This window comes from Crocodylus siamensis, chromosome 11, assembly GCF_052110815.1.
Source record: "Crocodylus siamensis isolate JL-2025a chromosome 11, ASM5211081v1, whole genome shotgun sequence".
Taxonomy (NCBI): domain Eukaryota; kingdom Metazoa; phylum Chordata; order Crocodylia; family Crocodylidae; genus Crocodylus; species Crocodylus siamensis.
In genome coordinates this window covers 40,444,155-40,456,868 of record NC_143405.1, presented here as the reverse complement: position 1 = coordinate 40,456,868, position 12,714 = coordinate 40,444,155, and positions in this window count along the sequence as shown.

Below are 12,714 nucleotides of genomic sequence, written 5' to 3'. Positions count from 1 at the left end.
GGCTTTCCTAAAGTCAAGCATTTGCGCTGTGTTAGTTACCCTCCCCACCTTTCTCTAAATAGCAAACTGGATCATTTCATGATCACTGTCCCTTGTACTAGCACCTCCCCCACCAGGTCATACCCAGAGACTAACACCAGATCCAGTATGGCGTTTCCCCTAGTGGGGACGAGTACCTCCTGCAGGAGGTGTAGGTCCTGTACACGTCAGGAACCTTTGTGAGTGGCTAGACCTGGCCTACTGCTCCTCCCAGTTGATGTCTGGGTAATTCATATCCCCCCCATGACCACAACATCCTTTGCACACACGGCCTCCCCCAGCTGCCTGGAAAATTCTGGATCCAGCTCTTCCTCCTGATGTGGTGGCCTGTAGTAAACCCCTACCACCAGATCCCTCTCCCCATGTCCTCCTTGAAGTTTGACCCACAGGGGTCTCAGTTAAGCCTTCCTCTGGTCCCATTTGGAAGGTAGAACTGGTATACTGTTCCCTAACATAGAGCGCAACTCCCCCACCTTTTTTCCCCTTCCTATCTCTTCTAAACAACCTATAGCCCTCTATGTCTACTGCCCAGTCAAAAGTTTCATCCCACCATGTCTCCACTAGGCCAACCAGGTCGATTTTACTACTTGCAAGCGGGAGAGCAAGCTCCTCCTGCTTGTTCCCCATGCTTCTTGCATTAGTGAAGAGACACCTTAATCCCCCCATAGGAGCCCTGGGCACCCCCCCTACCTGAGAGACAACTGGTCCCTTGGTATATACCTGAGCTCTTACCTGGGCAGGTCCTACGCCTGGTTGAGTTATCTCTTGCTCCAGTGGATCCCCGTCCCACAACGAACTTAGTTTAAAGCCCACTGGAGGAGGTCAACTAGCCTGTAAGAAAACAAACTCTTACCTTTGGGGGAGAGATGGAGACCATCACGCCTCAGGATGCCCTCTGATCTGAAGTGGGGGTCATGGTCCAGGAAGCCAAATCCGGCAGGATGACACCAACTCTGGAGGCGCCGGTTCACCTCACGGATGTAGGCGCTTTACCACTGACAGCCTCCACTAACCAGGAGGAGGGACGAAAAGACCACCTGGGCCCCCAACCCCAGAGCCCAGTAGTCATTCATGAACTGGTGTGGCTAAATAAGGTCAGGCGGGGAAAGAGTCCCCTGCCCGATCGCCAGCACCTGGCCCCACTCGCTCCCTTCCCCTGGCTTACCTCCTCGTTGCAGCAGCTGTCCCTTAGCTGCGGATCCCTGCTGCTGTTGCTGGTGCTGCTGCCGCCTCAAGGGTCGGGGGATACCGCAGGCACCGTGTGCTCCCTCTGGTGTCCTCAGCCATTTCATGACTCTTGTAGTCATTTGAATTAAATGTGTATCTTTCAGATTCATAAAACCCTGGAAAAAAATCCTGATCATACCCAGTGCACTCTCCCTTTCAGCATCTACTCTCTGCCAGCGCATGACAGAGGATCCTGGGAAAGATGGACCTATGGTCTGACCCAGCGTACTAAATGACAGCAAGTACTAAATGACGGTGACGTAACAATGGCATTGTGGGGGGCACATGTAGACATGTCCAGTAAGCAGCAATTCTTATGTAAAATCTAGCCTTCTTGAGTACCTTCACAATGCATCTAGTACAGGAGTAGGCAAAATATGGCATGCGGGCTGGATCCGGCCTACCAGCCCATTCTATCTGGCCTGTGGGGTCACTAAAAATCTTAGAAAATTAATTTTTATCTGCCCCTGGCTGCCTGTCTAGATAACAGGCAGCCAGCAGCAGCAGGAGCCTGTAGCAGGACCCAGTGGCTGAGCAGCAAGGCCAGCCTGGCTACACCCCATCCCATCCCCCCCCATCCCCTCCTGCCTTTAGCCCCCAACCAGAAGCCCCTCCCCGCCCCAGGTAAGATTGGCTGGAGGGAGGGGAGCAGCGTGGTGGGTGGCAGGGCTGTGGGGAGCAGCATGACAAGCAGCGGGTGCTATGGGGAGTAGCACAGGAAGTGGTGGTGGCTGTGGGTAGTGGCAGGGACCACAGGGAGTGGCAGGGACCACAGGGAGTGGCACGGAGAGACACAGGGGCTGCAGGGAGCAGCAGGGGCCACGGGGAGTGGTGTGGGAAGTGGCATGGGCCACAGGGAGTGGTGGGGGAGTGGCGATGGCTGCAACGAGTGACGCAAGGAGCAGGGGGGATGGCGCAGGGAGCAGCAGGCAAGCGTGCAGGAGGGAATGCAGGGAAATGGTGGTAGTGGGTGGGCACGGAGCCCGTGCAGGTGCTCTGGGATCAGCAGGGACCCAGGGTGGGGCAGCAGAAGCGCAGAGTCTGGGCATGGGCTCTGCCTGGCTGCATTGTGTGAGGCTTACATCAAGCTGCATGCGATGGGGCCAGCAGCCTGGCCCCATCTCTCTCTCTCTCTCTCTCTCTCTCTGTTTCCCACCCCAAACACATACCCTACACCCCTCCACACCCACCCACCATACACATACCTAACCAGACACACACACTCCCCAACCACACCCCGTCATATACATCCCCTTACTGCCCACACACAATATACAGTAGGACAGTATTTTGAGCTATTATGCAGTCACCTCTAGATACACTTTGTAAACACATAAATTAGTACAAAATATTGTTAAATAAAATTAAAATAAGTTATAGTAGATGTTTTATTTTTTTCTATAAAATTTGGGGGTTTTCTGGTTTCAAGATTGCAGCACCCTTCCTCCCAAAAGGAGTACTTTTGGGGCAAGGGGAGGGACTTCCAGTGGCAAAGGTCAGGGGTTGTGGGCAGGACTTATGGTCCCAATATGACAACTCGGGTGGGGCAACTGCCAAAGGGCAGGGCTACCTATACAGCCCTCAACAGCTCCCCCAAACTTGATAAGTGACCCTCCACCCAAATAATTGTCTGCCCTGATCTAATACTTCACTGAAAGATATTTCCACACCTGAGTTAATGTTTCCACATCCAAGTTAACGTTTCTAGCTAGAGTTAAACACAGTGTGCAGGGTTGTGAAATAGTAGCTACATTACCAGGATCAGGTAACAGACAACAGAAGCTTGGTTAATGGAAAATCAAGACCATTAAAAGGGAGAAAGGGTCATTATTACCTACGGAATGAAGAGTTTAGAAGGAATTGGATAGATTACAATAAGGCATTAAGTCAACTGAGTCCTTCATCACTGTCTGAATAAAAATTCTGCGGCCTCTACTAGGAAGCTGGTTTTAAACTTTGTGTGGACTCAAAGGAGTTGCAGCTGCACCACTGTATACCCCATAGATCTGCCTGTGGCTGGTAGGTAATATCCCTAGGGGAAAAGTGATTCAGAAGAGCTTCTTAAAGTAACTCTGTTAAAGGTACATGTGCAAACTATTCTAATGTGAAGACAAGACTGGCAGTGCAGTAAGAAACCAGTTGGCTAAACCACATGTTCCTCATTGACTGGAAACATAAGAAGGAATTATAGAAAAGAAAAACTAGAGAATATTACTAAGTCTAAATATATTGCACTTACCCAAATCCAAAATGACTGAATTTAAGTTGATTTCCCCCTAGCAATTAGATTCCATACATGGAAAATGCATGGAAAAAACCTTGCCTTGGATTTATGTAAATATGGTAATAGAAGAGCTCAAGCATATAGGTACAAAATTAGAAGGGCCAAGGCACCAAATAATACAACTCACAAAGAACAGAAGCATTCTATAAAAATGTCAGTAGAAAGAGTAAAACCAAGGAAAGAGTTGGTCCACCACTCAATGGGAAAGAATAGTTAATAGATGATAGTGAGACAACCGAAGCCCTTTTTGCTTCAGTCTTCACCAAATAAGTAAATGATCGGGTGGCTACCAGAATTAATACTGGTGATCAGAAGCAAAGAACTAAAGAGGGAAAGAACTGATTAGAGCAGGAGTTGGCAACATTTTTGGGCAGAGTGCCAAAAACACCTGCAACCTCGACTTGTAAGATGTTGGCATGCCAAGGTGGACGGCGGGGGACCTGCAAGGGCCTCTCAATCCTTGTTGTGGCTGAGCAGCTCCAGCCCCTTCCCTGCAATTTGCTCCAAGGCACATACGCCCAATAAAATTCATTGGCATGCCACACCGGTGCCAGGGGTTCATAGATTTCATAGACATTAGGGCTGGAAGGGACCTCGGAAGATCATTGAGTCCAGCCCCCCACCCAAAGGGCAGGAAGTCAGCTGGGGTCATAGGATCCCAGCAAGATAAGCATCCGATTTGCTCTTGAAGGTTGCCTACCCCTGGATTAGAGACTATTTATGTAAGTTAGATGTTTTCCAGTAGCCTGATGAAATCTACTCAAAGAACTTAAGGAAATGACTGAAACAATCTCAGAGCGGTTAGCCATTATCTTTGAAAACCTATGGAGGATGAATGAGGTTCCACAAGTCTGGAAAAGGGACAAACATAGTGTTCATTTTTTTAAAAGGGGAAGAAGGTAGTCTAATGATATTATACTCCAATCAGCCTAATTTCAGTTCTCTGAAAGATGCTGGAACAAATAATAAAATATTCATGATCACCTAGAAAATAAAAGGATGGCAAGTAAGAGCCAACATGGCTTTTTCAAGAAAAAAAAAAAATCTCAAACCAAAAAATGTCCTTCTCTAACAGAGTAATAGTCTTTGTGGATATAGACGATGTGATATATTGGCGTAATAAGGTTTCTGACAGTATCTGATGACATTCTTATAAGGAAACTAGGGAATGATGGTCTAGATGAAACTCCTGCAAATTGGGTGCATAACAGTTTTGAAAACCATATTCAGATAAGTTATCAATATATCACTGTCAAACCAGAAGGCTGTATCAAGGGGGATTCCACAGAGGTCTGCCTTAAGCCCAGTACTAAACATGTTCATGTTTTGAGTTGGATGATGGCACAAAGAGAAAACCAGTATTAAGTTAGTTATTTAAGTTTATCAATGATACCATACTGGCAGAGGTTGGCCTTTGCATTTTGGAAGCATTCAGAATGACCCTGATCAAATTGGAGCAAAGGTCTGAAATAAATAGGATGCAATTCAATAAGTGCAAAAAACTGTGGTAGGTAGGGAAAAGCCAATGCACAAATACAAAATGGGAAATGCCTGGCTAGACAGCACTTGTACAGAAAAGGATCTGGGGGTTAAAATGCATCACAGACTGAACGGGATTCAACTATGACATGCTATTGTGGTATGAACAACCATCCAAACTGAATGTACAAACAGATCCAGGAACCCATGTTTTCACCCTACTCAACATTGGTAGAGCTGTGCTTCCAGGTGCAGATGCTACTTGTGAAGAAATCCTGGTCTCATTGAAATCAATATTTAAACTACTACAGAAGAAGACAATATTTAAACTACTGCTACAGCAAGGCCAGGATTTCACTCAAGGAATTTGCTTATAAAATGATTTCTTAAACTGGGGCTGACCAACTTCTATGCAGCTTGGGTTTTCAACCCTGCCCTGCTCCCCAGCCACACTGCACACAGGTCACTCCCATGGCTGCATGTTGTGCAGGCCAAGTGCCATGGCATGAAAGTCCCCTCCCTCCCCCACTGCATGGCCCCTGATATGTCATGGGACCACCCCCATCTGCTGCCCTGTGCTGGCCCCCCAAGTATCCCATGACCCTGATGTAAAGATGTGCATCACCGTGCAGGCCCTTTGTGTGCACGGATACGATGCAGTCTGGTCCTACTATGCAGAGTGACTTCTGCTGCATTGCACCAGTGCAGATGCTGCACAGAGTCCCTGGGTCTCCCAAAGCTTTCTGGTCGCAGGCTCCCTTAGACCCACGGACCACACCTCCACCCTGCCTCCAGGGGTGGGGACTGGCAGTGAAAGCTAGAAGAGGGTGAGGGAGCCCCAGCACTTTGGTAGCAGCAGCAAAAGAGTGAAGAGGGGAGCATCACCCAGACAAGGAGCCCAGGGCTACAGCTTAACACTTTAGCAACTGCATGCAGCCTGCCAGTTTAACAGCCCTGCTTTAAACAACCCATATTTAAATGTAAAGGAAATACAGTAAGATACAAAAGTCTCTATGCGGTCCACCTCAGCTTCACTTCATGAGCAACATTGCAGTATTTTGCCACTTCTAGACAATAGCTTACAATTTTAGAATTGAATCTTTTAATGGAATTTTTCAACTAGAGAAGATTGGCTTTTATAAAAATGTTGCTCTTCTCCAAGATAAAGACTCTGAGTTATGACTTTGTAATTGCTTGATCAGCTACCTTATCCTCCTTTATAGGGCCAATGCTTTTCTTTTTCTATCTGATTATAGTTCACATGACCATCTTCAACTTGGAATAGCCTGAAATGCTGCTCCCTCACCACAGGTACTAAAGTTTTTATTATTTATGCTGTAGAATTAGTTTTAAGCTAGCTGCTTATTTAACAGTAACACACTTTTTCCAGAACTATCTTAAAGTATTGCAAAGAAGAAAGGTCCTTCTTGCTTCAGATGTTATTTTTAAAATATGTAATGTTAATTGGAATGACATGCCATTTGTGGTTTAGGATTTTAATAATAATGGCATTCAGTTTTTGTAAGCATCTCAGGAGAGGAGGGCTGGAAGAGTGTATCAATGGATGTCACAGTGCTCATTGGGAGCTCCTCCCTTCTGTGAATGGTAGCACAAGAGCAAGTGTAGAAGTACTCATTTAAAAATGTATCAAGTTGGTGACAGTTGCTTGGTTGATGAGATCATGAGCCAAAGAGAGGCTGGACTCAGGAATGAGAAATGATAGGTGGAGGGGAATAGCTGGGAAGAGTCTTAAAGACAAAAACCAGTTGTCTGTTTAATGTGATAGAGAAGGGGAAGTAATCAGAAAAATGTAAAGGAGCAGGAAACATCAGGATAGGAAAATAATTTTTCTGTATGTGTGAGAGGGGAGGCAAAAGCCCCGCCCAGTATGTCCCAGGACCCTTCCTGACAAGCCCCAGTACTTACTGCAGGGAAGGAGACAAGCGGCAGCTGCAGGGAAACCCCAGGGCAGGCTCGGCAGTTTTGGAGCTACCTCAGCCTGTGAATTGGTGAGCCCCAGGGGTGGGGCCTCAGAAGTGTGGGCTGCTCAAAGAGCAGCTAAGGAAAGAATCAGCTGGCCAGGGAGAGGAGTGGCATACCGGCCAGGAGATTCAGGCGGTGGACACAGGTGGCAGCAGTCTCAAGTGTGGGGAAGGAAGCTCAAGCGTCAGCCAGGCAAACCCAGCTGCAGGAACAAGGAGTCTGGGTTCTGGGAGCCAAGGATGGCTGGAGAGCTGCAGCAGGGAGAAGCAGTTCTCCATCACAAGTCTGGGCTAAGCTGCAGCCGCTTCGGAGAACTTGGGTACTGTGGTGGGAAGGAGCAACAAGCGATGGCTAAACCCCACAGGCAGCTTGGTGAAGAGGGAGGAGCAGGCAGCAGCTGCATTGGAGCTCTTCCTGCTGGGAGTCGAGGTAACCCAGGGCCAGGAAGAGGCTAGGTCATTCCCACTACAGCTAAAGCAGAGGGAGGAGGGGGTGACCCGGAGGCCATTGTACAAATGGAGGTAAATTTAACACCACAGATAGAATTGTTAGGTCAGTTGTTAGGTCTGACATCTGTACACATTTATACTCATCTGAAAGGCCAAGACACATGTACCAACACTGTGACCAAACCCAGAAGACAGGGATTCAATATCATTGGTTGGCATTAGGTGGGGTGTAGGAGAGGCAGAGCCCCAAAACAGGAAGACTGATGGGAGGATCGAAGGATTGGGGAAGTGGCAAGTACCACCAGGTGGTGGGACCAGACCATTGTGATAAATGTACGTACGTAACTGCCAGATCCCCAGCACTTGACACGTGGCCTTGATAACCCTTGCCATGAAATTAGTACCTTGGTCCGTAATTATTTCTCTAGTGACTCCCACTCTGGATAATTGTTTTAGGAGTTCTTCAGCAATTCAAGGTGCAGCTGCCAATTGTAAAGGCACTGGCTCCGGAAAGCGGGTTGCATAGTCTATTATAACCAGTATATGCTGCTTTCCCACACTGCTTTTTGTTAAAGGGTCCACAATATCTAGGGCTATTCTATCAAAAGGTGTATCAGTAAGAGGCATCACTTGTAACGGTGCTCTTGGTGGCCGCTTTTCTCTCACCCTTTGGCATTCTGAGCAAGCCTCACACTGCTGGGTGATGTCCCCCCTCATCCTTGGCCAAAAAACCATCGCTTGATTTTTGGACAGAGTTTTATCTTTCCCAAAATGGTCTCCCATGGGACAGCAGCATGCTAATTCCCATATTCGTCAACAGCATGGACGCAGTACCATTAATTGTCAAGTCCAGCCTCCTCTGACTGGGCATCTCTTTACTCTATATAACAAACCATTATGTATTTCAAAATGTGGGTCACTTATGCTAAGATCCAGTCGGGTTACTTCATCTTCGACACAGGCCACCTCTTCTTCCTGAATCCTCTGGAATTCGTCATCCTCTTCCTGCGCCATCCTGAACTGGGGCCCCATATTTCTTATTCCTAAGGTCATCAGGTCCTCTTCCTCTGAGGAAGACGCTTCTTCAGCTACCCAACCCTCAACTTTGGGCCAGCTTTTCCATCTTAATTCATCCTTGCTGACCTCTTCTAAAACTTAATACAGGGGTGGCCAATCCCATCCTACAATTATCTAGCCATCCAATTTGGGTGCGAATCCCACTCTCATCCTACCTTTTTCATAGTTTCATCATTTCTAGGGTCAGAAGGGACCTGAGTAGGTCCTCTAGTCTGACCCCCTGCCATAGCAGGAAAGAGTACTGGTGTCAAATGACCCCAGCAAGGTATACATCTAGCCTCCTCTTAAAGACCCCCAGGGTAGGAGCCAGCACCACTTCACTTGGAAGCTGGTTCCAGATCCTAGCTGCCCTGACCACGAAGTAGCGCCTCCTGATATCTAGCTTAAATCTACCCTCTGCTGGCTTGTGACCATTATTCCTGGTCACTCCTGGCAGTGCTCGGGAGAACAGGGACTTCCTCAGTGCCTGCTGGCCCCTCCTGACTAGTTTGTAACAGGGCACTAGATCCCCCCTCAGCCTTCTCTTCTGGAGGCTGAACAGGTTCAGGTCCCGTAGCCTCTCCTCGTAGGGCCTGCCCTGCTGCCCCCGATCATGCAAGTGGCCCTCCTCTGCCCCCTCTCCATGTTGTCCACATCCATCTTGAAGTGTGGCGCCCAGAACTGGACGCAGTACTCCAGCTGTGGCCTGACTAGTGTCGCATAGAGGGGGAGTATCACCTCCTTGGACCTGCTTAAGATGCATTTGTGGATGCGTGACAAGGTGAGGTTAACCTTCCTGACTGCGTCCCCACACTGCCAGCCCATGTTCATCTTGGAGTCAATGATGACTCCAAGATCCTTTTCTGCCTCTGTACTGACAAGAATGGAGTTCCCCAACCTGTAGGTATGGTGCCGGTTGTTCCTCCCCAGGTGCATCACCTTGCACTTGTCGGTGTTGAATCCCATCCTATTCTTATCCGCTCACCCCGTAACCTGTCTAGGTCCGATTGCAGCCTATTCCTCCCTTCTAGCTTGGCCACATCCCCCCACATCTTAGTGTCGTCAGCAAATTTGAACAGGGTGCTTTTTACCCCCTCGTCCAAGTCACTGATGAAGATGTTGAACAATGTGGGCCTGAGGACCGAGCCCTGCGGAGCCCCGCTGCCCACATCCTTCCAGGTCGAAAATGACCTATCCACTACCACTCTCTGGGTGCAGCCGTCCAGCCAGTTGGTGTCCCAATTGATTGTGTGGGTGTCAACACCACAGTCCCCCAGTTTCTTAATGAGAACAGGGTGAGAGACAGTGTCGAAGGCCTTCTGAAAGTCCAGGAAGACTACGTCCACTGCTACCCCTGCATCTAATGATTTGGTGATCTGATCATAGAAGGCCACCAGGTTAGTCTGACAGGACCTGCCGCTAATGAACCCATGTTGGTTGTCCCTAAGCATGATCTCCCCTGCTGGCCCCTCATGGATATGCGCCAGAATAATTTTCTCAAAAAGCTTGCCCAGGATCAAGGTAAGACTAACTGGCCTATAGTTTCCCGGGTCCTCCTTCTTCCCCTTTTTGAAGATGGGAACCACGCTTGCCCTCTTCCAGTCCTCTGGCACTGGATATCTGTAACAGGAGTACAGATTTTTGTTGGCTATCTGTAACAGGAGTAACTCCCTAGGGGTTGCCGTGCTCTCCCCTAGCAACCCTTACCGTGCCCAGTCGGTCTACGATACACCCTCAATCTCGCCCACCATGTCTTTGATGTCAATTATGTAATTAGGGAGGCTGCCTCTTCTGTTCTCCTGAATACGGTTATCCTCCTGTACATTAGCCCAGCTCTGCTAATGGGTGTTCCTGGGAACCCCAGCCTTATGGGCTATGCGTGGCTCCAACCACCCCTTTACCACACCCCAAGCCTCACAGATGTACCAGACGTTCAGTCCGGTTCAGTCAGTCTCAGAGACGTTCAGTCAGTCTCGCTGCCCCCTTTGCCTCGGGGCTTCTCGCTGCCTTGGGGCTCAGGTGGCCATAGCCGTGCCTGGCCTCAACTCTCCTCCTTGGGGTCTCAACCCCACTGCTGGGCTCAGGTGGCCTCAGCCTTACCTGGCCTCCGATTCTCTGCTCCCCTTTTCCTCTGGGCAGAGCACCCCCAGATGCTGCGGCTGCTCTGGTGCCGGGGTCCCCACGCTACCGTGGAGCCTCTATGAGGCCTCGTCCAACCCCTAAAAGCCTCACCCAATCCTCCAGTGTAAACCACAAACACAAAGCATAATCCCCTGGGCTATAACATAAATTCTAGACACTTAGCTGTAACATCCTTCGAGCCACCCGACGGGTACTGTCTCTTCCCCCGTATCAGCCTGCTCATGCAGTCCAGCTTCTCCTCTGCTCACATAGGCAGAGTTCTCTCTCCCTTGGTGGCCAGCAGCCCACATACCCCAGCCTCAGACTTGTGGTTTATATATATAGGCACCAGGCCTTGCCCCTTCTGGTCAGCTGACCAGGCAGGTGTAAGTCCTTACCCTCATTAACCGGTTGGCCCAGCAACCTGCACCTGGGTCCTTATCTCTGCTCTCAAAGTAGCAGGCACCTTAGTGCCCTGTTACACTATCCTTAAGTCGACATAGCCTCTTTCATACTGTTCTGCTTCCCTATGAATACAGCATATCCTTACAGGTCTGCACCAGTCTACAATGTTTTTTGGTACCAATCGAGACCTCACTAGGGCTTGGGAGCAGTCCTGTATCCAGGGTAGCTTGAACTGCTGTACCTGCTATCCATGCCATCAACATGGGCCTATCCCAGACTGCTATTTCTTTGCTTTGTCTGAAGCTGCAATCCATTTCTTCAGTGGCTTCATTCATCTTGGGTTGTTTCTTTAGTCCTGAACTATCCCCTGCTGGCTTTCACGTCTCCTGTTGGCTCAGCAGACATTCTCAGGAAACATGACTGGATTTCCCACACCGATAACATATTACTCCTTGCTTCTGGAACCTTGATGGTGCCTGCTGAGGATCCTCACCCCTCTTAGTACTAGCTCCCATATTCTTATACCCTTTTTCTCAAAGGTGTTCTACTTCAGATGCCACGAAAGCCTCTGCAACTCATAAAGCTTCTTCAGCTGTCCTAGGTAGATGCTGGCATACCCACAATTGGGTCTTATCTTCCAAATCTCTCACGAATTGCTCCAAAAGGATTTGGTCAGCTAAAGCAGCCCAGTCTACCTGCTCTGGTGGAACACATTTATTCATGAGGTCCTTTAAGAGTTGCATCACATTTCTAGGTTTTTGATCGTCCTTTCCTTTCTGAGCTCAGAACATCCTACAATAATGTTCAGATGTAAGTTCCAGGTGATGCAAGATTGCTGCTTTTACTTTTTCATAATCACCGGCCTCCCTGGGGGAGAGCCCAATATGCTGCTTGAGACTTTCCTACCACCAGTGACCCCAGCTGGCTCACCCATTGCAGCCTGTCCAGACCTATTTGTATGGCCATTCGCTCGAATGACTCAGTGTATGCTTCTGCATCATCTTCATGAATCATTCTATGCATTCAGAAAGAAGTCCAATTTCACCTCATCTGTTCTTGCTGTTCTAATGCTTGCTGTTGCTGGACATCAAACACTTTGGCTACTGCATGAAATGTTTGACCTAACAATTCTATTTGCAGTGTTAAATTTACCTCCATTTGTACATTGGCCTCCAGGGTCACCCCCTCCTCACTCTGCTTTGGCCATAGTGGGAATAACCTAGCCTCTTCCTGACCCCGAGTTAACTTGACTCCCAGTGTCAGTTTCACTTTCCTTGGTGTGCAGTTGCCGTGGCATGGCCAGCTGTCTCCTTCTCTCTGCAGGTTTCCTGTGTGGTCCAATTGCTTCGGGAGACATAAGGAGTCCATGGCTTTATCTCAGGTAAGTAATTTCTGGGCTTGAAGTATCTCCAAAAGTCCTCTCTTGGGGCTTGCCACCACTTTTCCTCAGTGTGGTGCTGCTTTGCTCCAGGCTGCCGGCTGCTCACAGGGAAACCCACTTCTGGTCCTCCATGCTTCCCGTCCAGCGGGGTTTTTATTTCCTTTTCCATGGGCCAGCTGGTGAGTCGGCACAAGCACATGGCCATAAAATGTGCCCACGGTGGCACAGGAGTCAATCCTGCCTCCTCCCAGGTCAGTTGCTTTTTGTTTTTTCTTCTACTGTGGCATTCT